We start from the raw sequence: 25,267 nt of genomic DNA on the forward strand, positions 1-25,267 counted from the left end.
GGAAGAGAGGGAGATGGGAGAAACTGAGAAGAAAGATTGCTGTATAACAAAAAAGAGGAAATGGAAGAAAGGCAACCCCGAACACACATATAAATATTAAGATAAAGAAGGAATCATTAATAAATAAAAGAGAATAAATGTGAACAAGTAGGAAAATTAGAATTTGAGAGCGAATGATGATGTTGTTTATACAAATAAGCATAGAAATATTGAGATATGAATTAAAGAAAAAAATAAGGAAAAAAAGGGAAGATTTTGGCAAAATTGTAATTGAGTAAAATGTATTTGAACTTGAAAAATTGTATAAGATAAGATATGGCCAATACTCTGTTCAAAAAAAAGATGCGGGTGAATGTGGGGGGAAAATTCAATAAAACTTGACTCAAAAAAAAAGAAGAAGAAGAAGAATCAGGGAGAGAATATCTAGTACACAATGAGCACTTGTGATTTAAGACACCTTCCTTGATTTCCTAAGCAGTTAAAGACACTTGTCAGCTGGCAGCCTGGGTTTGAGACCCAACCGCTGTGAGATGGGGTGAGCTTCTGTTACTTGCCTCAGCTTCTGCAAGCCTAGCAATTCAAAAGCATTTGAGTAGATAAATAGGTACCATTTCAGTGGGAAGGTAACAGTGTTCCATGTGCCTTAGCATACAGTAATGTTAGCTACATGACCACGAAAATGTCTTCAGACAACACTGGCTGGAGACCTCTAGATATGGACATGAATGGAAAGGGGAAACATTTACCTTTTTGTTGATTTCAGTTACATTTCTGTTAAATTCCAGAGCATACATTTTCTTAGCAGAAGTACAGAGATTGTTGCTTTTCATCTTGTCAGTCTAGCCTAAATCTGTAATTTCATTCAGAAAATCCAAAAATTAACTAACTCCTACTTAATTTAGTTTTTCAAGATCATTCACAGTCAGCTACCACTTTAATAGACTTTCTTTCTTTTCTTTCTTTTCTTTCTTTCTTTCTTTCTTTCTTTCTCTTTCTTTCTTTTCTTTCTTTCTCCTTCCTTCCTTCCTTCCTTCCTTCCTTCCTTCCTTCCTTCCCCTTTGAATTAGCATTGATTCCTGATGATTCCTTGACTCCCTGCAGCTTTCTTGGCAACATTTCACAGTGGTTTGCCATTGCTTGCTTTTGAGGGCTGAGAAAAAATGACCAACCCAGACCATACTGTATGTAGCCATGACAGCAAGCCAAGGTCATTTTGGATCCAACAGAGCCACAGCCCTTCCTAGTATGCCATTGATCATTGACCAACACCCAACATCAAAGGCTGGCTGGGATTATGGATGCAGGTTTCCTATGTGTACTTTGCTCCTGTTATGGTTGAGCAATTGTTTTTAGTAAGACAGAAGTGGAATTCGGAAAATATGGCTTAGCATTTCCAGAGTCTGTAAATGGGAAACCTCAGCATTCCCATTATTTAAGAATAACAGCGTAAGAGCAATGGTACTAGATCAAATTAATTATCTATGTAGTTCAGCATTCTGCCTCTCAAATAATCAACTAGATGGCTATGTAAAGATAACAGAAGATAATAGAATAACAGAGTTGGAAGGACCTTGAACTAGTCCAGTCCCTTGCTCAGGCAGGAAACCCTATACCATTTCAGACAAATTGTTGTCCAATATCTTCTTTAAAACTTCCACAATTTCTGGAGGCAAGTCATTCCACTGAATAATTGTTCTAATTGTCAAGAAATTTCTCCTTAGTTCTAGGTTGGTTCTCTCCTTGATTAGTTTCCACCCACTGCTTCTTGCCCCGCCTTCAGGTGCTTTGGAGAACTAAGAACAAGGCATAAAAATGCACCCATTCTTTGCATTCAGAGGTGTTGAGCCTCTCAAGCTGCTAACAATATTTCTTAAAAGGGGAAAGTAAACTACATCACAAAGTAAATGCACAGAAATATTAATGGTGGGAGTTTTAAGTCCTCTCCCTATCTTTCAACCATCATATAGTCAAACTGAATGGTCTCATGGAACTAATAATGTATACCAACCTGTTCATCTGTCTGTCTGTCATCTATCTATCTATCTATCTATCTATCTATCTATCTATCTATCTATCTATCTATCTATCTATCTATCATCTACCTATCTATCTTTCTGTCTGTCTGTCTGTCATCTCCCTTCTTAAAAAATGTCAGGGAGAACCATGCGTAGCCATGTTATTTCTGTATGCAGGAAATTCATTTTTATTTGCATCGAAATAACTTTCAGCCATTACAAATCTCCAGACATGGGCTGGCTACTTCCAGGCCTAAATTACTGTAGAAAATTCAATTCCAACAAAGGAAAAAAGCAAATAATTTTCAGACTGCAACATTGCGAGTTCCCTCTGAACATTCTTCCTGGTTTAGCAATTAAGTCCTTTTAATTTTTTTTTTTTTTTACAAAGAACCCAAAGGGAAAAAAGTGAACCTGATTATATTTGAAGTCTGTGACACATCCAGAGCAGCAAAGCATCTGAAATTAGAATCTGATAAGTTCAGAGGGCTTTTTTTCCCATACATCCATAAATTAATCTTTTAAGGAAAAGAATCTTTGATGCTAAATTCAGTCTCAAAATAAATTGCATGGTGAAATAGGAGTAGCTTCAAGTAAACCTTTCAGATTACTTCAGTGCCTTCCACTCAAATATAATTTCCACAAACAAATTGTGTGGAGTAATATCTAATGTTTTGGACTGGGTAGAATCCAATCAGAAAGGTGGGAACAGAAGAAAGTACTTTTACTTTCTTTGGTTCTTTGTAAGAGCTTTGAAAAAAGATATATTCATTTCTATAGTATTTTTTATTTGCTATTGAAAAACTTTATTTAGTATCCTCTTTTCATGTTGCATTTGTCTTGCACACTACTCAGGGAATCTGTATTTTGTTTATTTACTTTAGAACATTATCCTCTTGCCGCCATAAAAACAGATCCCAATTAATTTACCGCTTAAACTGATCAAACGAACAAAAATGCATTTTACGCTTTGTTCCTCGTCAGAGGAATCTGTACTTTGGATAGTGGATTAGAATGGAATTCCTTGTAGTCTAGCAATGAATTAAAAGGTAGGTCTTGAAAATATGTAACAGGATGTTTGACTTATTTGAAAGTCACTTGTTGACTTATTTGTCAAATTTAAATGACGCCTTCAAAATATTTGTAAATCTGAATCATCAAGGTTCCATTAATGTCTCATAGTTATTATTAGAGAAATCCTCCATGAGTTCCATCAGTTTATTACATTTTTTAATGAAACTGTGAATTACTTTACAGTGAAAGCAATACATTTGACCTCAGTAATGCTTTATTTATTTCCAATAAATAAAGTAATTCCAATCCTGTTACTTATATTAAAAAATAACTCAGAGTCTTTGCATAGGTATACACTGATAATCAGATAAAACATCAATTTAATATAACACTTCAAATATTTTTTTTTAAAAAACCTAATAAGATGTTAAAAATATATAGACACAATTATGGTCTATATGTCTAAAACGTAATGATATCTTCCAAAACAGGTAACTATAAAAAAAACAAAAAACCAGGAGGGAATATATAAACTGGTGTGTTGATATGCTTGTAACTAAGATATGTTCAAAGGTCAGAAAGTTATCATTGTGAATGGTTTGATGGAGATTTGATTGAACTATATTTTCCCCTATTTTTTCTTTTTCTCCCTTTTCTTATCACAATTTTTTCTTTTTTTTATCACATTCATTTATTTCTTTGGCTTGCTATTTTTTTACTCATTATCTGCACTTTATATCAGTTTGCTTACTCTGAAAAAGAATAGCATGATTGACATTATACTGCATGGCATTGATTTTATTGTTGAAAGTCATTTATTCTTAGAGCTGGTTGGTTGTTGCAGAAAATGCTATTGAAAGCATAATTAACAAACAGGTAAGTAATCTGGAGGTAGGAAGAACATTTCAACCCACTGTCTTTGCCACTGAACATACTGCAGTTCAATTCTGACTGGCTCAAGGCTGAGTCAGCGTTCCACCCTTCTGAGGTCGGTAACTCTGTAAAACCACTTGCTGACTCTGTAAAACCGCTTAGAGAGGCTATAAAGCACTGTGAAGTGGTATAGAATAGAATAGAATAGAATAGAATAGAATAGAATAGAATAGAATAGAATAGAATAGAATAGAACAGAACAGAACAGAACAGAACAGAACAGAATAGAATAGAATAGAATTCTGTATTGGCCAAGTGTGATTGGATACACAAGGAATTTGTCTTTGGTGCATATGCTCTCAGTGTACATAAAAAGAAAAGACATTCATCAAGAATCATAAGGTACAAGACTTAATGATAGTCATAAGGTACAAATAAGCAATCAAATCATATTAGAAAACAGTCAACATCAATATAAATCATAAGGATACAAGCAACAAAGTTACAGTCATGCAGTCATAAGTGGGAGGAGATGGGTGATAGGAACGATGAGAAGACTAATAGTAGTAGTAATGCAGCCTTAGTGAATAGTTTGACAGTGTTGAGGGAATTATTTATTTAGCAGAGTGATGGCATTCGGGAAAAAACTGTTCTTGGGTCTAGTTGTTCTGGTGTGCAGTTCTCTATAGCGTCGTTTTGAGGGTAGGAGTTGTAACAGTTTATGTCCAGGATGCGAGGGGTCTGTAAATATTTTCACAGCCCTCTTTTTGACTCATGCAGTATACAGGTCCTCAATGGAAGGCAGATTGGTAGTAATTGTTTTTTCTGTATATAGTCAAAGTGCTATTGCTATTGCTATTTGTCTTTCATTGAAGCAAAATTGTAACTTTGTGCTATTTCCCACACTCACACCACTAAATAAACTCAAGTAAACCTTTACTTTTGTTGTCCAAGTCCTGGTTATCAGTGTTAATTTGTTGAAGATTTTATTTCGGTTATCATGAACAGGATTGTGTCACAAGAACTACCAAAGTAGAACATGTCGACCTGACAAGATTTCATATTTTCCATCCAGATAAAAAATAGAAAGTAAACACAAGCTCTGTGGATGTGTTTTTTTTTCCTCAAGCCAAATGACATGTATGGCTCCTTGGCCAGCTCTTAACATTCTGTCTGCCGCCAAGAAGCTACATCAATGCAGCTGAGATAAACAGACTTGAAAGTTTAACTTAAAATCTTGTTGTCAAAAGTATCCAGATTGCTTTCTTTCCACTGTTACCCCTTCCAGGACTTTAAAAATTAAATCCTATTTTCATAACCAATATTATTCAGGAAAATCATTTTTTAGACTTTTGTCCAAACTGTTTTAAAGCTGAAATTTTGGAAGAGATTTTCCCCATTGCAGCTCTTAGATGTCATTGTATTGTTTCTGATGTTCTACAAATAATTTTCTAGCAGTCATGTGAATTGGATTAGGAATAATTGAAGGTCAATCAAACTTTTTGTTCCTCCTACATATGGAAAGAATTATTGCTTGACATTTTCTATCTTATTTCTATCATCTTTCCTTGGTGGCTGACATAAACAGTAGCTTGGATTCTTTAGGACACTGTCAGAATGATGAAAGAAAATGAATGACTGCTCATAAAGACATCCTCAAATTGAACTTGGCTCTGGATGACTGAATTTATTTAGTTATTTATTTATTAATCACATTTATATAGCTGCCCATCTTACCAGAGATGACTCTGAGTAGCAAACATCATTCAGATAAAACTAACAAATAAAAGAAAAAAGAAAAAAAAATCCATATTATGAAATATAAGCCAGGCGAGGGAGGAGAAAAATTGCCACCCCATCAGTGGAGCCATCTGAGTAAGTCACTGGGTGCTTGATGTCTATGGAGATTCTCAATCATTCAGGTCATGGATGTCACAAAGGTGCTTTTTCCAAAAGGCAACTGGACTTCCTTATGTTTTTTTTTTCTTTGATAACATTTCGCTTCTCATCCAAGAAGCTTCTTCAGTTCCAACTGACTGACGGGGAATGGGAGGAGTTATATTCTTTGCAGTCATCTGGTTGTTAGCACCCCTCAGAGTGCTAACAACCAGATGATTGCAAAGAATATAAATCCTTCCATTTCCCTCCACTCAGTTAGAAAAAAACTGAAGAAGCTCTTTGGATGAGAAGCAAAACATTTTCAAAGAAATTAACCCAAGAAAATCCAGTTGCTTTTTGGAAAAAGCATCTTTGGGTCACTGGTTGCTTGGGAGCCTCAGGCCTGAGAACCATGGCCAGGTCTTAAGGGCTTTTTGGAATATCAAAAGAGATGGAACTAATCTAATTTTTTTTTTGGTGGGGGAGGGAGAATATTCCCTAAGGTGGGTATCATGGCAAAGAAGACATATCTCCTAGGACGCTGAGCTTGTCGATCAAAAGGACGCTGCCATTCAGCAGTTCGAATCCCTAGTGCCGTGTAATGGGGTGAGCTCCCGTTACTTGTCCCAGCTTCTGCCAACCTAGCAGTTCAAAAGCACATAAAAAATGCAAGTAGAAAAATAGGGACTGTGTGGCTCCGTTGCCTGAGCCTGGGCTATCGACAGATGCAGACTCTGAGAGTGAGGGAGAGGAGTTGGCAAGGCCTCCCTCTCCAGGACCCTCCTCTCTGGCAGTGCCTCTGGAGGACACTGAAGGCCAAACAATAGGCTCAGAGCCAAGCACGTCCCCGCAGCCACAGGTGGACAGCAACGAAGTAGATAAGTGCTGGCTGGACCCTTGACAGAGGCGCAAGGAGAAGCGTGTGCAGCAGAGGGGAAGGCGTGCCAGAGATTAGTTGAGTCACTGGACCACACCCCACAGGGTATAAATGTGGGTGTGGTGGCTGGTTCAGTTTGTGACGAGCAAAAACTGGAAATACTCCATGATCTCTGCGTTACTGGACTTTGCCTGCTTTATCGGACTGCATTTGGATTAATCCTTGTATTATTGACACTCTGCCTGTTTTATCGGAATGCTTGCAGTCTAATCTTTGTTTTGTGTGAGTAAAGTCTGAATTGGCAGCTAGCCACTGGGTTGCTGCCAGCTTTATCTTCAAAGAGTTTTGTCGTGTGGCTTATTAACTCCGGGCCGTCTGTGGGTGTGTGTGTGTGGTACGGGGACAGAACAGGGACCAGCTTTGGTGGGAAGGTGTCAGCGTTCCGTGAGCCTTTGGCATTTAGTCATACCGGCCACATGACTACGGAGACGTCTTTGGACATCGCTGGCTCTTCGGCTTTGAAACCGAGATGAGCACCATCCCCTAGAGTTGGGAACGACTAGCACATATGTGTGAGGGGAACCTTTACCTTTACTTTAACCAATGGTACCCACAACATGCCTATTCGGCCAGATCTGATGGGGTGGGCTGATGTAACCAGGGAGAGGCAGCCCTTCAGGTAAACCAATGCCATGCCGTGAAGGACTTTAAAGGTTAAACCAGAACCTTGAATTGATGCTGGAAGCAAACCGGTGGCCAGTGCAGCTTGCAATGCAGAGGTGTAAGATGCCCTGCTCTGGGAACACATATAACTTCTTTGCCACTGCATTCTGTACCCGCTAGAACTACTGAATGCTCTTCAAGGGCAGCCCCATGTAAAGCATAGTATAGTAGTCCAACCTGGAGTTGACCAGGCTATTAATGACTGTGAATGGACACTTCTATAGTTTTCTTGGCAAAAGTATGGAAGAAACTTGCAACTGGCTTTCTCTGAATTATTTTTTTGGGATTTCTACTCTAGCAATTAGATTTAATCTTCCTTAGTTTCAGAATTCATACCAGGTAGTTCAGATCCCCCATGCTTGCCTTTCTTGTGCATGAGTAAAATCTTAGTAAGATTTAGCCTTCTTTCAAACCCAGAAAATCCATTTGAGGTGTAGAGACAGAGAAAACTGTCAAGTTTGACCTTTTCTGCTTTTCCATTTTTGTTTGCTTCATTCTGTTGCTCTGTCAGTTTGTATTTGCTTTTTTTTTTTTAACTCGGAAAATTCCTATACATTTTTCTTCACATTTCTCCCAGTCGATGCGCAACTTAGAATCTATTTTTGCACACTATGTTTTGCATAACATTTTAATTTGATGTAGAGCACTTTATTTTGTTAACATCTTTCCTGTGTAAGATGTTTCTGTGTACTCTTCTCTAATACTGAAGGGGAGGGGAGGCAGTAGTCTTCCCCATGTTTAACTATGGGGGGAAATCAGTATTTTTTATGTTGATTGGGACAGTTGAGGATCCATATCTTTCCCAACCCTATAAATTTAATATTTTGTTGCAAAAACTATACCAGATAATCTAAAAAAGTGAAAATATTGACAAACAATGTTTTGTGTTGATTCAGGATGTATGGATTTGTTATGTTTGAATTAAAGGAAAACCAAATATATTTCCCGCCCTCCCTGAATATATATTGGATTACTACAGGTATGAGATCTATTTCAAACTACAGTAGTGGCCAAAATTGTGGAAACCTTTTGGGAAAAGTGTATTTGTGAGGTTTGTTGGCCAATAACACCACTTTTTTTTTTTTGGAGTTTCAAGATTTACTTTAATTGAATTTGATTTAATTAATTAAATTTATATGCCGCCCCTCTCTGAAGACTCAGGGCGGCTCACAATACATTTAAAAACTCATTATAAAAAGACATTGAAAAATTTAAAAAAACATTAAAAACATTAAAAACTCATTCACACCATTCATGGCTGGATCTCGCCAGATCACAAGAGCGAGATCAACGGCCCCAGGCCTGCCGGAAAAGCCAGGTCTTCACCACTTTTCGGTGGTGGGGATGGTCCGGACCTCAGGAGGTAACTGGTTCCAGAGAGCTGGGGCAGCCACAGAGAAGGCCCTTCCCCGCGGGCCCCCCAGCCAGCATTGTTTAGCTGACGGGACCCGGAGGAGACCAACTCTGTGGGATCTTACTGGTTGCTGGGAGCTATGCGGCAGAAGGCGGTCTCGAAGATAACCTGGCCCTGAGCCATGTAGGGCTTTAAAGGTAATAACCAACACCTTAAATTGTGACCAGAGACATATAGGGAGCCAGTGCAGCTCGCGGAGAATTGGTGTAATGTGGGTGTACCTAGGTGCACCCACGACAGCTCGCACAGCTGCGTTCTGGACCAACTGTTGTCTCCGAACAAGATAATCATATTCCACTTGTAGAATGGCTGGGAAAAGTCCAGACCTTAACCCAAGTGAAAATCTTTGGAGCCAACTAAAGAAACTTGTTAGTCAGAAGCAACCCAGCAATAAAACCCAGTTAATAAACTCAATCATTCAATCTTGGTTTCACATTATAACAGCTGCAGAACTAAAAGACTTGGTTCACTCCATGGGAAGACATTGTAAGGCCATAATTCATGCTAAAGGTTACCCAACTATTAACTGATGTGGTGATAATTTTTGTATATCTTGTTTTTTCTATGTGTTTCTCTTTTCTTCTTTATCCTGTAAATGCTATTCTAATAGCAAATCCTTCATAAAAGTTATTGCATTACATTCTTAATTAAATTATCTTTCCATTGATATCTAATTTTATGGTACTACTCCCCAAAAAAGTGGTGTCATCAGCTAGTTTTAGAAAATACACTTTTCCCAAAAGGTTTCCACAATTTTGGCCACTACTGTTCCTACAGTATTTTGAATCTCTTCATTATCCCTATCCAGCTTCCTATTCTGATTACAATGACAAGATATTGAAACATTTTGGTTTGTGGATGGCTGCAAAGCCATAATGCATTATTCAGAGACAATCAAGGTGTCAATAAGATGTTAGTGTAATCATGTGGGTTACGTAAGAAGGTTTGCATTTCTGAGCTATGTATGCTCGCCTTCTGTTGTAGAATCTTTTCACACTGTGTTTTCTATTTATGGTGATTATAATTATGCCATTAAGTGATTATGGTTATTATCTTAAGGTAACGACAATCACAATGGAAAGAAAAACAGATCCCCAATCTGCTCGTTGCTGCAAAACAGCAATCCTTCATGCAATGTCTTTCTGCACAGAGGGAGAAGGCAAAGATAGATTTGCAAAATAAATAAAATAATAAAAAAGATGTTGAGACTCTAGAAAAAGGATAGGGAAGATCAACCAAGATGATTGGGGGGCTGGAGGCTAAAACATACAATGAACAGGAACTGGGCATTGTTAGTCTACTGAAGAGAAGGACCAGGGGAGACATGATAGCAGTGTTCTAATATTTGAGGGGCTGCCACAGAGAGGAGGGGACTTAAGCTATTTTCCAAAGCACCTGAAGAACCAGGCAAGGAATAATGGATGGAAACTGTTCAAGGAGAGATTCAACCTAGAAATAAGGACAAATTTTCTGACCGTGAGAACAATCAACCAATGGAACAGCTTGTCTTCAGAAGTTGTGAGAGCTTCATCACTGCAAGCTTTCAAGAAAAGACTGCACTGCCATTTGTCAGGAACGGTGTAGGGTCTCCTGCTTGGGCGAGTGGTTGGACTAGAAGACCTACAAGGTCTCTTCCAACTCTGTTAATCTATTAAAACTGGCACAATTTGGTGATAAGGCCAGGGACAAATTTAGAGAACTCCACAAACCAAGTGAGATTGAACAAGGATACTAACATCCTATCCCAGGTTTTCTGTTCAACTCCTTAGCTGGAAAAAAATAGCACAAGGAGTTCCTCTCCACTTAGAACAATACAGATAGTCTTCGAGTTGAGACAGCTATTGGGACCAGGATTGCCATTGCCAAGTAATGTGGTTGTAAAGTGCAATGTCACATGATTGCATTGCTTAACAATCACAACCCAGACAGTTCCAGTTGTAATCATGATACCAAGACGCATGACTGTTAAGCGGGAAGTGGAGGGAATGCCAGGTAAGGCATGCTACAGTGAGGTGGAGGAGGCCCTGGGAGGTTCAGCATAGGTTGCATGTGAGTTGCAAGATGGTGCAGTGTGGCACAAGCTCAGGAAAGCCAAAAGGGTGTAGGGAACATGTGGGCAGGAGAAGAAAGACTAGAGCAGGGGTGTGAAACTCAATTTCATGGAAGGCTGCATCAGGGTTGTGTTTGACCTCAGGGGGGCTGGGGGGGCATGGCCAGGGTGGGTGTGATGAGCTTGACATCACTATGTCAGGGGCACCTGTGGTGGCCTGGGCGGGGCTGGGGGGATCCATTGTCTCCAGCAGAGGAAGGCAAGACCAGGGAGAGCTCTGTTTTTGGGCTCCGTTTTTGACTGTGATGGCCTCCTGCAGCCCTCTGCCAGCAAAAATGGGGTTACCGAGCTACATTTTCGCTGGCAAAGGCACCTTGAGCTGGTCCTTCGCTGTTTCCAGGGTGGCCCAGTGGGCCAGATCTAAGCACCCTGCAGGCCGGATTTGGCCCGTGGGCCTTGAGTTTGACATCCCTGGACTAGAGAAAGAGGGCATGATGTGTGTGTGTGTGGTTACAAGCACAAAGAGGCCAGGGAACGGGGTGCATACTTGTAGGCAAGTGCAGGGAAGCTGGGGAAAGAGAGTGTGGGATACATGTGTACATGTAAATATAGAGAGCCGGGTGTGTGTGGAAATGCAGTGTGTCTGTGTCTGAATGTAGAAAAACATTTGAGAAAAAGGGCATAAGACGCAGGCATTCATCTGTGTATGCAGGGGTGGGTTCTAATTTTTTTTACTACCGGTTCTGTGGGCGTGGCTTATTTTGTGGGCATGGCTTGATGGTCATGTGACAATTATTTAGGATTTAGCAGAGGTACTGGTCTACCAGGCTTTAACTGCTTGCAGAGCTGTACCGATCTACCCATTTATTTTTGCAGGCACTGGTCTACCCATTTATTTTTGCAGGCACTGATCTACTCATGTATTTTTGCAGGCACTGGTCTACTCATTTGTTTTCTTTTAACACTGATCAGCTGTAGGGCGGCCCTTTGAAGCCCCGCGGCAAGAGTTTAAACAGTTTTTTTCTCTCTAGCCATCAGCTGGGACTCAGGAGACAGCAATAGATTGGGGGTGGGGCCAAATAAAAGGTAAGAATAACGCGGGGGTGGGGGGTGGGGAGGGGGGTGAGGGGGCCAGAACCGGTTTGGTGACATCATATCGTCACCGCTACCGGCTCGGCGGAACCGGGCCGAACCAGGAGGAACCCACCACTGTGTGTCTGTGAGAGGCCAGAGAAAGAAGATGCATGCATCCAGGCACTTGGAGGCCTAGAGAAAGGGGTTGCTGGTGGGTGTATATGTGTATGCAAGTGAGCACAGGGAGGCTAAGGAACATGGATGCTAGTGGGCGTTTGTGTTCATGTGTGCAACTGCAAGGAAACTCAAGGAAGGAGGGCACTGTGCAAGCAAACAAAGGCCAATGTTGCGAGAGACAACCAAGCAATCTGTGATGTTCCCTACTAACTTTCCCCCTGACTTTGCTTGTAGGAAGCCAGCAGAGAAGGTCAACAAAGGTTATCACATGACTGTGGGATGCTGCAATTGGTCATAGGTGAGAGCTTGTGGCCAAGTGCTCAAATTTTGTTTGCCTGACTGCAGAAGTACTGCACCAAAAGCCTTGGTAGTGCAGTAGACTAAAGTGCTGTTAAGTAGCACTTAGCTGCCAGCTGCCTGCAATTACTGCGAGTTCAAATCTCACCAGGCTCAAGGTTGACTCAGCCTTCCATCCTTTCGAGGTAGGTAAAATGAGGACCTGGATTGTGGGGGCAATAAGCTGACTTTGTATAAAAAAGAACACCGTTTAGGGGGGCCCGAAAGCCCTACTAAGCAGGTATATACAAAAGTATGAAGGCTGTTGCTTAACACACTGTAAACCGCCCTGAGTCTCCGGAGAAGGGCGGCATATAAATCGAACAAATAAATAAATAAATAAATTGGTTGGAATTTTGAGGACCAGTCATAGGTCCCTTCATTCAGTACCATTATAACTTTGAATAGTGACTGAAGAAATGTTTATAACTTGAGGACTATCTGTAATCATATTTCTAATGCATTGAGATTAATAAAGTTATTTTTATAGATGTAAGCACTTCCCATTTTCCTTTCCTGTTACAGACCCACCACTATCAAAAGCCTAGTTCCAACCCTATCAGAATACTGTTGGAATAAAAGTTCAGTAAAGTTAAAATAATATTTCAAGAGCCATTGATAAATTGCCACTTTGAGCTTTGCATGAGTAGATAGTGCTATCTCTTTTCTTGCTATCATTTGCTTCAAAGATTGACCTGAATAGGTTTCTGATTCCTTCCTGATGTATTACAGATATTTTTTGACGGGGCACACAATTGTGTCAGATACAGGAAAACAGAATATGAAACGTGTATGTTTATATCCATCAAAGATATTTTTCTCTGCAAGTTGGAAAGGCTCGAGCCATTAATAGCACTTTCTATTCAGAAAGAAGACGATAAATCTTAGATGTGCCTTAAACCAAACTGATAAAACTAAGTAACTTAAAAGGAATCCCTGGGAACAGAGAGGAATCATGTGCCCTAGGTATTCGAATCTTACAAAGGTCATTATAGGCCACAGAACCCACCTGCCCCTGAAGATTATGTAATGGCAAGAACATGTAGGAATTTATAACCCATCAGCATGAAGTGCTAGAAACAGGAAGCAATTATCTGAAAATACGGAGTGAGAATAGGAAGAAAGGTGCCTTAAATGTTGAAACAGCAACTTCTTCAAATCCTTTTAAAACTCAGGTTTCTATTTCCCAAAGTAAAAAAGAAACTACTCATTGAAAGATTGAAAGCAGTAAGCATTTCTCTGAATCTGAATTTGACTTGATGATATCTACAGGTCAGAGGTGGGTTTCAGCAGGTTCTGACCAGTTCTGGAGAACCAGTAGCAGAAATTTTGCCCCATCTAACCTGCCCCAAGTCCCAGCTGATTGGGAGGAAATGGGGATTTTGCAATAACCTTCCCCTGGATTGGGGAGGGAATGGAGATTTTACAGCATCCTTCCCCTGGAGTGGGGTGGGAATGGAGATTTTACAGTATCCTTCCCCTGCCATGCCCACCAAGCCATGCCATGCCACGCCCACCAAGCCACACCCACAGAACTGGTAGTAAAAATTTTTGAAACCCAGCACTACTACAGGTGTCCAGGGTGGCAAAAAATAACATGAATATAGTGATATCAAAACAAGTATGTAATTTTTATCAATCCTCTGAACTAAATTACACAATCATATTATATATGCAATAACATCATTTTTTGCCTGTTGTCATTTTGATGTTGTCTATCAGGCACCTATGGCATCAGCATTTAATTAAATCTAATTGGTTGTAGGTCTCATTTTATCGCTCCTAACTAATTCAGGTGGACTCCAAAAAGAGAGACATGGATTTTTATTTACCAAACTGGTATAACCGAAAGCAACAGTTGTGAGAGGATAGTGAAAATCATCTCATTACTAGGAATATATGTGGATAATAGAATATATAAAATATTTTGCAGTCCATAGTTTTCTAGTTTTTATGTTGCAATTCCCAAACAACTAGTTCAGCATGCCTGAAGAATAAACAAATGTGCAAAAGATATATTTTCAAAAATATATCTCACAATTGAAATATTAGTACTAAACAGGCCTCTCAAGGCCATACCTAACACAGATAAATTGTGCGGTCAAGTTCAATTTAAAATCAATAGGTCATGCAAACAAGATGTGCTGCTTCTGATTAGTGACTGGAATGCCAAAGGTAAAATTATTAAGGAGAAAAACATACAGCAGCTGGATTGTATGGTTTAGGAAATTGAAATGAACTAATTCATTGATGACCTCATTGCTAACACTGTTTTGAAATAAAGCGGGTATCTGAATACAGTACTTTTCAGAGTATAAGGCGCACTTCCCCCCCCCCAAAAAAAATGGGTGGAAATGTCTGTGTTTCTTATACACCGAATGTTGCCGAAGGCCCACCCATCCGCCGACCCCCACCCTTCGCCCATTTTTGGCCTCTGCACATCGCATTTTCGTCCTCTGCACACTCAATTTTAGACCTGTTCCAGGCTGCGGGGATCGCCACAGATCACCACCAATCGCCGCCTCTGCACATCACATTTTTGGTTTCCACACACCACATTTTTGGCCTCTGCATGTTGCATTTTCAACTGATTCCAGGTGTGGAGGCCAAAAATGTGATGCCAAAAATGCAACGTGCGGAGGCCAAAAATGCGATGCACAGAGGCCAAAAACGTGACGCGCGGAGGCGGCAATCAGCTGTGGCAATCCCTGAGGCCTGGAACAGCTGATTGGTGGTTCCGGGTGGTTGATCCAACTGCCAATCAGTTGCTCATACTTAATCAGGCTGTGATAATGTGCTGAAGCTGACCAGGCTGTTTTCTGCAAGGATGCTAGCCAGATGAATACCAATGAATGCTAGTAGGCAGAGGCAGATTTTTTTTTCTTGTTTTCTTCCCCGAAAACTAATGTGCGTCTTATACATTGGAGCATCTTATACTCTGAAAAATACGGTATATGGATAACACCTGATGGAATATCAGATTGACCAGATTATTGCTAAAAGGAGGTGGAGGAATTCTGTTAAAGACATGGCCAGGTGCTAACTGTGGAATAAATCACAAACTGTTCATGTGTAAGTTCCAGGGGGAGGGGGAGGACAACCAGTTTCCACAATGTGACCTAAAGCACATACCCAACATTTTCAAGGAGAACATCAGAAATCATGCTAAAGTACTGAATCTATTGATACAGAATCAGAGAAACTGTGGCATAACTTAAAGAAGTTGTTAAGGATGAATATGAAAAGAGACTGCCAAAGATAAAGAAAGCAAACTGGATATCACTTAAAAAGCATAGAAATTGCCAAGAAGAGAAGAGAAGCCAAAGCCAAGAAAGACAATAATCTCAGGAAGGAATTTAACAACAATTTCAGAGAACTGCTAGAAGAAACAAGAACCAGTACTATTACAATATCTGTAAAGAAAGACATGGAAAATAGAAAAAGATGTGGGAATACATGGAAAGTCTTCCAAAAGAGTGTCAAAATAGTTCTTGAATTGGTATGATAAAGGACACCAAAGTAATTGATTCAAAAAATATCAAAGAGAGATGGAGGGAGTTTACTGAAATACTATACAACAGAGATGTCAACATTGACATCATAGAAGACATTCCCTACTTAAAAGAATCACTAGTACTAAAAGATGAAGTTAGATCAGTACTCCAGCTAAGTTGGCAGCTTATGGGAATGGAACCCATAGAAATATGGCAAGAAATGTAAGAAGAATCAGTAGAGGTTCTAACCAAGATATGACAGCAAAACTAGAAAACAACACAGTGGCCAACATATTGGAAGAGGTCAGTCTATATTCAAATACCAAAAGAAGATATGTAAAATTACTGCAAATTATCAAACAATACCCTTAATTTCACATGTTAGCAAAATAATGTCCCAAAGGTGTTTTTTCAAGAGGCAACTGGACTTTCTTTGTTTTTTCTTGAAGACATTTCACTTCTTATCCAAGAAACATCTTCAGTTCTGGTTTCTTGCGTGAGAAGTAAAACACCTTCAGGAAAAAAACAAATAAAGTTCAGTTGCCTCTTGACAAAGCACCTTTGGGACAACCAAAAATCTCCATAGACATCTAGCAAAATAATGCTTAGAATCATGCAATACAGATTTTAGCTCTACATGGAGAAAAAGATGACAGATGTTCATGCTGGCTTTAGAAAGGGCCATGGAAAACAAGACATGACTGCTGATTCATGCTGGATAATTGAGAAACCCAAATAATATTTAAAAAAGCCCACCTTAAGTCAATATAAGTCAATATAATATAAGGTCTGTAAGGGGTGTGCATAAGAGCACCAGAGTGTCTCCCGTCCCTGTCCTAATGTTTCCTTTAATTGTATTCATTTTATGTATTCAATTCATGCTTATACTTATATATATTATCTAATACGTACTCAGAAAGAAAGAAAGAAAGAAAGAAAGAAAGAAAGAAAGAAAGAAAGAAAGAAAGAAAGAAAGAAAGAAAGATGTGCTTTCTTAATTATACAAAGGCCTTTGATTGTGTCAGTTGATTCAAGTTGTGAAATATTTTTAGAAATAGGGTAATTCTAGAGCATTTCCGTGACCGGGAGGATTTTTCATCAGGTTCGCCTGATTCGCCAGTTGCGTCCCTTTCTAGATCGGGACTCCCTACGCACAGTCACTCATGCCCTCATCACCTCTTGTCTGGACTATTGTAACGCTCTCTACATGGGGCTCCCCTTGAGGTGCACTCGGAGGCTCCAACTGGCGCAGAGTGCGGCCGCGTGGGTGGTTATGGGAGCGACGTGGAGTTCCCATGTAACACCTCTCCTGCGTGAGCTGCACTGGCTCCCAGTGGTGTTCCGGGTGCGCTTCAAGGTTTTGATTATCACTTTTAAAGCGCTCCATGGCTTAGGACCTGGTTATCTATGGGATCACCTGCTACCACCAATAGCCTCCCACTGGCCAGTACGCTCCCATAGAGAGGGGCTCCTTCGGGTGCCATTGGCCAAACAATGTTGACTGGCGGCCCCTAGGGGGAGAGCCTTCTCTGTGGGGGCACCTACGATCTGGAATGAGCTCCCCCCAGAGATACGTAGGATCCCGGATCTGCGCACCTTCCGTCGCGCGCTCAAGACTTTCTTATTTCATCAAACTGGCCTGGCCTAAATCTTCTCCCGTTTTAAATGTAAATTTTAATTTGTTTTTAAATTATTGGGTATTTTAAATTTGTCTCAGCCAAATTATTTAATTCGTTTTTATTCTATTTTAAATTTTTGTATTTATGTGTTTTATTCTGTGGCTGTTCACCGCCCTGAGTCCTTCGGGAGTAGGGCGGTATAGAAATCCAATAAAATAAATAAAAATAAAATAAATTTCATTGTCCCCATGCAAGTTCGTGGTTTTTGAAGTAATAGGTTAGCAAGATTATTGGTAAATTTGAACTTTGGTGTTGGAGAAGACTCCTGGGAATACTATAAATAACCAAGAAAATAAATAACTGGATCATCAAACAAGCCAACCCAAGAGTTTTCACTCATTGTACAAATTACCACATGCAAAGTGTCCTACTACAGACATATTATGCAAAGACCAAGCTCTCTGGAGAAGAATGTGATCCCTTGATAGATGGAAGAAAAGATGAAGAAGGAAGACCAGTGGCAAGGTACACAGACTAAGTTACGATGGTGATGTTGGGAAACACCCAGCCAGGCATCAGGGAGGCTTCAAACACAAAATTAGATGAGTCCTTGTGCAGCTACAAGAGATCCAGAAATGAGCTCCTCACCCTACCCCACCCCCAGCCTTGAGCTCCATAGGATCTTAACTATCAGGTGAAAGCTGGCAGTCTGGGAAGATTCCTCTATAATAGAATATAATAAAATAATACACTTAAACTCTAGACATGTGGGTCTGGTTGCTTGTGCCTGACACTTGATGGCTACACTGTTGGAAATCCTGAAGGACCAGGTTAGGGACAGATTATGATGAAGGAAATCAACCTGTGTGGTCACTAAAAGTTAAGACCAACTTGATAGCAGGTAATCAGTGTTCCAAAACAGTGTACAGTTTTGTTTTAATTAAGGTAAAGATAAAGGTTCCCCTTGCACATATCTGCTAGTCGTTCCTGACTCTAGGGGTCGGTGCTCATCTCTGTTTCAAAGCCAAAGAGCCAGCGCTGTCCGAAGACGTCTCCATGGTCATGTGGCCGGCATGACTAAATGCCAAAGGCACACGGAATGCTGTTACCTTCCCACCAAAAGTGATCCCTATTTTTCTACTTGCATTTTTTACGTGCTTTTGAACTGCTAGGTTGGCAGAAGCTGTGACAATAAAGGGAGCTCACCCCGTTACGCAGCAGTAGGGATTCGAACCACTGAACTGCCAACCTTTCAATCAACAAGCTCAGCGTCTTAGCCACTGAGCCACTGCGTCCCCTGTTTTAATTAGTGAACACCTAAATGACCATCTGAATGGAAACAGGTAATTGAACCATTTAATTAAAAAAAAAATACATTTTAAAATTAATTGCTATCCAGAAATAAATAATATACAAATCTCTGAAATAAATAAAAGTACTAGTAATATATACTCTACTAAGAAACACCCGATAGTCTGAAAGACTCAAGACTATCTCTTCAGAAAGGACAGCTAGCTGCCCTTTGGAGTTGCTTCTCTAAAGGTCAGGCATACAAATAATTTAAAGGCTGTTTGGTAATCAGTGAGGGGCATAGCCAGTAATTAGTATGCAACCTAAAATTTAGAAGGAGGATCAATAGATCAATTGATCAATACATGAATGCATCGATGCATGACTGCATGGACAGACAGATGATTAGTTGGTCTGGTTAAGCTGACAGGCGGATAATTACATCATAATCCATAAGGATTCATTTACAAATTGTTTGGCCTTAGATTGGTTTAATCAGGCTCCAAGACTACAGTAAACCCTTTTTGGAATTAATTATGAACTCCAAGGGATATGCCAGAAACATAAGAGTCTACTGCTTTGAATGTGCTGATTCTTTTGATTATAATTAGAACAACCAATAAAACTTTTATTAGTATTAACCCACACACACATCCACATACCCAGGGAAATGCCCTGAGGAGCTGCTGTTGCTTCCCATAAAAAAAAGCCTATCTTCTCCAGCATAAGTCCTGCCAGATATTTTAAATTATAATTCCCAAGCTGTCCTAAACATGCATCGGGTTAACTAAACTAAACTGTAGTTAATTTGTAGAGAGCTGACAAAAGGCTGAAAAAATATTGGAGAAATTATTGGCTCCATGGAGCCAAACCGTCCCAAAACCATCCCAAAATGATAACTTTGAATCCTCAAAATTGAATTAAAGCCAGGTTTAATTAACCATTGGGTTGCTAACTTAACAACTGCAGTGATTCACTTAACAACTGTGGCAAGAACGGTCATTAAATGGGGCAAAACTCACTTAAAATTGTCTTGTTTAGCAATGGAAATTTGGGGATCAATTGTGATTGTAAGTCAAGGATTACTGTAATAGTAATTTTAGACTACAGTTGAGGAGTCCCAGGTTCACATCCACCTTCAATCTTGGAAGTTCAATGGGTGACCTCAAAGTAGTCACAATCTCACTGCCAGGATACCTGTTCTTGAGGAAAGAGGAAAAGGGAGTGCTGGAAATCCAACGAAAACATTGTCTCAAAGGTGCTTTTTTAAAAGGCTACTGGAATTTCTTTGATTTTGCTTGAAGATGTTTCACTTCTCATTCAGGAAGCTTCTTCAGTTCTGACTGAATGGTGGAGAATGGTAGTCTCTATGGAGATTCTTTGTTTGGTTTGGTTTTGCCCAGTGGTAGGATTCAAATAATTTAACAACCGGTTCTCTGCCCTAATGATTTCTTCCAACAACCAGTTCACCAAACTGCTCAGAAAGTTAACAATCGGTTCTCCCGAAGTGGTGAGAACTGGCTGAATCCCACCACTGGTTTTGCCCCAAACAACCACTTCATAAATCCACGGCACAACATAGAAGAACAAACCCATCAGCACAAGATTCAGCAGTCCATCTGCATTTAAAAGACAAAGGTCACTCTTTTGAAGGCAGTAAAGTCCACATTTTGGATTGAGAGGACCGCTAGTTTAAAAGAGGGGTCAAAGTTGAACAGCCCTTTCTTAACAGAGGTGGAGGGATATGACATCTATCTCCATTCTACAACACAGTCTTTTCAGAAGTTCCAAGAAGGCTCCAGACGCATTTGTATTAATCAGGTGACTCCAAGGACACAGATAAACCTCCAAGTGGCCTCAATGACTCTCTAAAAGGATGCAAATGATCAGCTGTCTGCAAGGACTATAAATCCTTCCATTCCCCACCATCCAGTCAGAGTTGAAGAAGCTTCTTGGATGAGAAGTGAAAAATCTTCAGAGAAAAACAAGAAAAGTCCAGTTCCCCCTTGAAAAAGTACCTTTGGGACAATGATGACCTGGATGCCTGAGAATCTCTATCGACATCTCAACATCATCTAGAGCAGTGGTGAGTTTCAATTTTTTTTTAATACTGGTTCTGTGGGCGTGGCTTGGTGGGCATGGCATGGCTTGGTGGGTGTGGCTTGGTGGGCATGGCAGGGGAAGGATACTGTAAAATCTCCATTCCCACACCACTCCAGGGGAAGGATACTGCAAAATCCCCATTTCCTCCCGATCAGCTGGGACTTGGGAGGCAGAGAATAGATGGGGGCAGGGCCAGTCAGAATTTTTACTACCGGTTCTCCAAATTACTCCAAATTTCTGGTTTTTATTACCAGAAATTTTTACTACCGGTTCTCCAGAACTGGTCAGAACCTGCTGAAACCCACCTCTGATCTAGAATCAGAAGACTGGAAGTGGGATTGGATACCCCATAAATGTTCTTATTTTCTTGTGTTCTAAGAAGAGGAAAAGGACAAGACAAATATTCTGAATTTTGATTTTGTCCTCGGACTTTAAGAAGCATCGCCCCATAGAGAATTTCAGCTTAGGACCTTCACAGTCAAGAGAAAAATATTGCAGAGCTGATAAATTCACAGCGGGGAAAGATTTTCCCCAGAGGCAAAGCCTAAGTCAGGTGCAGAATGTCAAATTTTATTCACTGGTTACCAATTAGCAAGAGGGCATTTGCTCCTCTCCAGCTCAGTGAAGTAGAAAATGAGTGGTCAGGAATTGTTTGAACTCTTTGTGGTTGATTTTTGGTTTCTTTTTTTTTTTTTCCTGCACTGTTGAGTAGCAAGAGATCTAAATCTTAGTTTTTTAAAATTTGTCTTTCTGCTCTAGGCCTAACGAAGCAAGAGGGAAGGAGCAAAGAGTGGGGTGGGGGAAAGAATGGTGAAGTGACCATCATTCCCAGGCACCTTTCAAAAAAGTCAGTTGGTTTTAAGCTCCACTAGTTGGCAAAGCAGGACCTGTTTACATTTTGTATCCTGGTTATGGCCCATGTAAATAATTTATGATGCAATGAGAAGGTACAAACGTTAGAGGGAACATATAGGTCAGTGATGGCAAACCTTTTAGACACCAAGTGCCCAAACTGAGCACGCACATGCCCAAACTGAAAGGTGCGACTGCGTGGACATGCGTGTGCATGGACATATGTGTGCATGCACTGACATGTGCAAACATGCATGTGCGCAGACATTCATGTATGTGCAACAGATGTCAGCACGTCAAGATGCATTTATCCTAGTGCTGACATAAGAAGGAGAACGCAAGTGTCTGCAACGGGACGGTTGCCCTTCACCTACTTATTTTAACTGGAGATAATGTCCCCTAGGAGATGGATGGGAGGGGGGAAATTCTTTGAATTGGAGCAGTAGATTAGGGGTGAATGATTGGGAAGATGGCCAATGAATGCAGAGGAGTGGGGGAAGGAAGAGGAGGGATTTTGGGTCAGCACATCAGTGCTGGCTGCATGGAGTCAGTGTAAAAGTTGCCGTGCTAAATAAAATGGAAGTTTGTTTCAAAAAAGACTTTGTTTGAGGTGCAATTTATTTGAAGACGGCCTGAAAACCTGACAACAGAGACCCAAAAACCAGCTGGCTGGTGGGAGGTGGGGCATCCCAACACCAGCAGCACAGCAAGTAGTAAGATCTTTTTCTTTCGTGAGCTTCTGTTTTGTCATTTGCAGGGAAACAAAAGTTCACAAAAGAAATGCACAGAGATCTGACCTGGGGCGATGGCACGCGTGCCAGCAGAAAGGGCTCTGTGTGCCACCTCTGGCATGCGTGCCATAGGTTCGCCATCACAGATATGTGATCTCTATGGGGTGACATGATAGCAGTGTTTCAATATCTCGGGGGCTGCCACAAAGAAGAGGGAGTCAACCTTTTCTCCAAAGCACCTGAAGGCGGGACAAGAAGCTAAGGATAGAAAGTAATCAAGAAGAGAAGCAACCTACAACTCAGGAGACATTTCCTGACAGTTAGAACAATAAATCAGTGGAATGACTTGCCTCCAGAAGTTGTGAATGCTCCAACACTGGAAGTTTTTAAGAAGAGATTCTCTCCTGAGAATACCATGGCCAGCCAAGAAAACGTTTCTGACTTGAGGCATAAATGACCAGGCTCAATTTATCCTACTTAGGACATATTATGCAAAGTCCCAGTCTCCAGAGAAGGTTCTGATGTTGGGAAAGGTGGAAGATTAGAGAAGAGAATGACCAGGAACAAGGGGGGTAGACTCAGTTACAGTGGTGATGAGTACACCAGTGAAAGATCTGAAAGACCAGGCTAGAAAGATTGTTAAGGGAGAAAAACTATTTATTAGATTTTTATCTCACCTTATTAATTTTGTAAAGAAAAGAAAAAGTTTGTATGGTCACTAGGAGTCAAAATGAATCAATCAATGAAACCTGTGGTTCATACCAGTAGTGGCTTCCAATTTTGGTCCCTACTGGTTTGCTCGTGGGTGTGCGCATGCTCATGCACGCATGCAATGCTTCTGCGCATGCGCAGAGACATTCGGGTGGGGGGGGGAGCCTTCCGCCACCACTACTAATGGTTCGCCCAATCCAGGATGAACTGGTAGCAACCCACCACTGATTCATACTTGTTGTTCTAGACCAGGTTTGGTTTTGATAGATTTTACGTGTATGTGTGTGTGTGTGTGTGTGTGTGTGTGTGTGTGTGTGTGCATGGAATCTCAATTTTTCTTTAAAAATGGCTAAAATTTAGTGATGTTTTGATATTTTCACCAGAAGTCACATGATCCTTAGCATCAGAATACTGAAATCATGTGAGTCTTAAGGATGAGATTACAGAATGTAATCTGTAGAATGTTTCTTTAGGCCAGTTTCTTCTCTGTGCTATAAGATAAAAAAGCTAGATATAAAACAGACATAGTAGGACCTGTTGCTTCTTAGATAACAAAATTATCTTCCTGGAGCTTCATTCTTTTTTTTTTTTCTTTATTTGCAGTACTACTGTGATGTGTTCCTGCCCATGTTACCTTGTCTGCCTTTCATGAAGAGGTAGCATGAAGTCGGGCAATTTGAGAATCCAGGATGATGAAAATGCATCTCTTCTTTCACTCTGGCAATCAATAGCAGTTTAAGAAGTTTACACAAACTCTCTATTAAATTATTTTGCTTTCATCTCCTAATAAGTACATTTTATCTACTCTGTTGCGTTTTCAATGAACTGAGGTCATTGGTCAACTGACAATGGATGGAATAATCAGTGAAAGGCTTCACTCATTGTAGTTAAATGACTGCCTCTGAGTACGACTTTTTAATTAAGAAATGGAGGCATGCATTATGGAGGTGGAGAAATGAGAAAAGCCACACAAAACATAGTTGTATATTTTGATAGACTCTGTCAAATGAGACCCAGCAGGCAAGACAGATGCAATAGGCAATTACCATCTGATTGCAGGATAATTGCTGTACATTTGCTTTAAACGGTCACAGTGGAATTATGTTTATTGAGTGCCACTGCACTTACTAAGCCTCAAGCATTCTGTCTCTTTTAATTTCACTTTGTTCATCACATAAGCATCCTGCCCTGGGGCCACACAGGTCTTTTGGGGCATCCTGCATTACATATATGTGACATATGGGAGTATGTGTATGTACATACTGTAGATATACAGATAATAATCTAAGGCTCATTTTGAAATCCATTCCCCAAAAGATTTCCTTTACCAGCTTTCTGAAACACTATAGGGAAATCATTTACCTAAGGAGAAAAGTTCTCACCAATGGAATCACCTGCACAAAAAGTGTCTGTGATTTAACCCTCTCAGAGATCAGGGGAGAAATATTGAGATGTATTGCAGATTGTGTCAGGTTAAGACTGGGTGATGGACAGAGGAAAATAAAATGAGAGAAAGAGTACGGGCTGGTCTCAGGGTAGGGAATCTTTCTGGTTTGCATTTTTATTCATTTATTTATTTTGTCAAGCATGTATTTTATGACAGATACAAATGTAAACATAACTATAAATACATGAAAAGGATACGAATAAAGGGTAACATTAGGACTAGGGACGGTAGGCACCAGGGCCGGATTTAGATGAAAAGAGGCCCTAGGCTATTCCACTTATGAGGCCCTTTCACCTATAGTGAAAGTGTAATTTTAATTTTGCTAACAATTTGAATGTAGGCCCCTCTTGATCTTGAGGCCCTAGGCTGAAGCCTAGTTAGCCTATAGGAAAATCCGGCCCTGGTAGGCACACTGGTGTGCTTATGCATGCCCCTTACAGACCTCTTAGGAATGGGGTGAGGTCTACAGTAGACAGTCTAAGGTTAAAGTTTTGGGGATTTGGAGAAGAAGCCACAGAGTCAGGTAGTATATTCCAGGCGTTGACAACTCTGTTACTGAAGTTGTATTTTCTGCAGTCCAGTTTGGATC

The sequence above is a fragment of the Pantherophis guttatus genome, chromosome 1, assembly GCF_059756535.1.
Source record: "Pantherophis guttatus breed Tessera chromosome 1, ASM5975653v1, whole genome shotgun sequence".
Lineage (NCBI taxonomy): Eukaryota > Metazoa > Chordata > Lepidosauria > Squamata > Colubridae > Pantherophis > Pantherophis guttatus.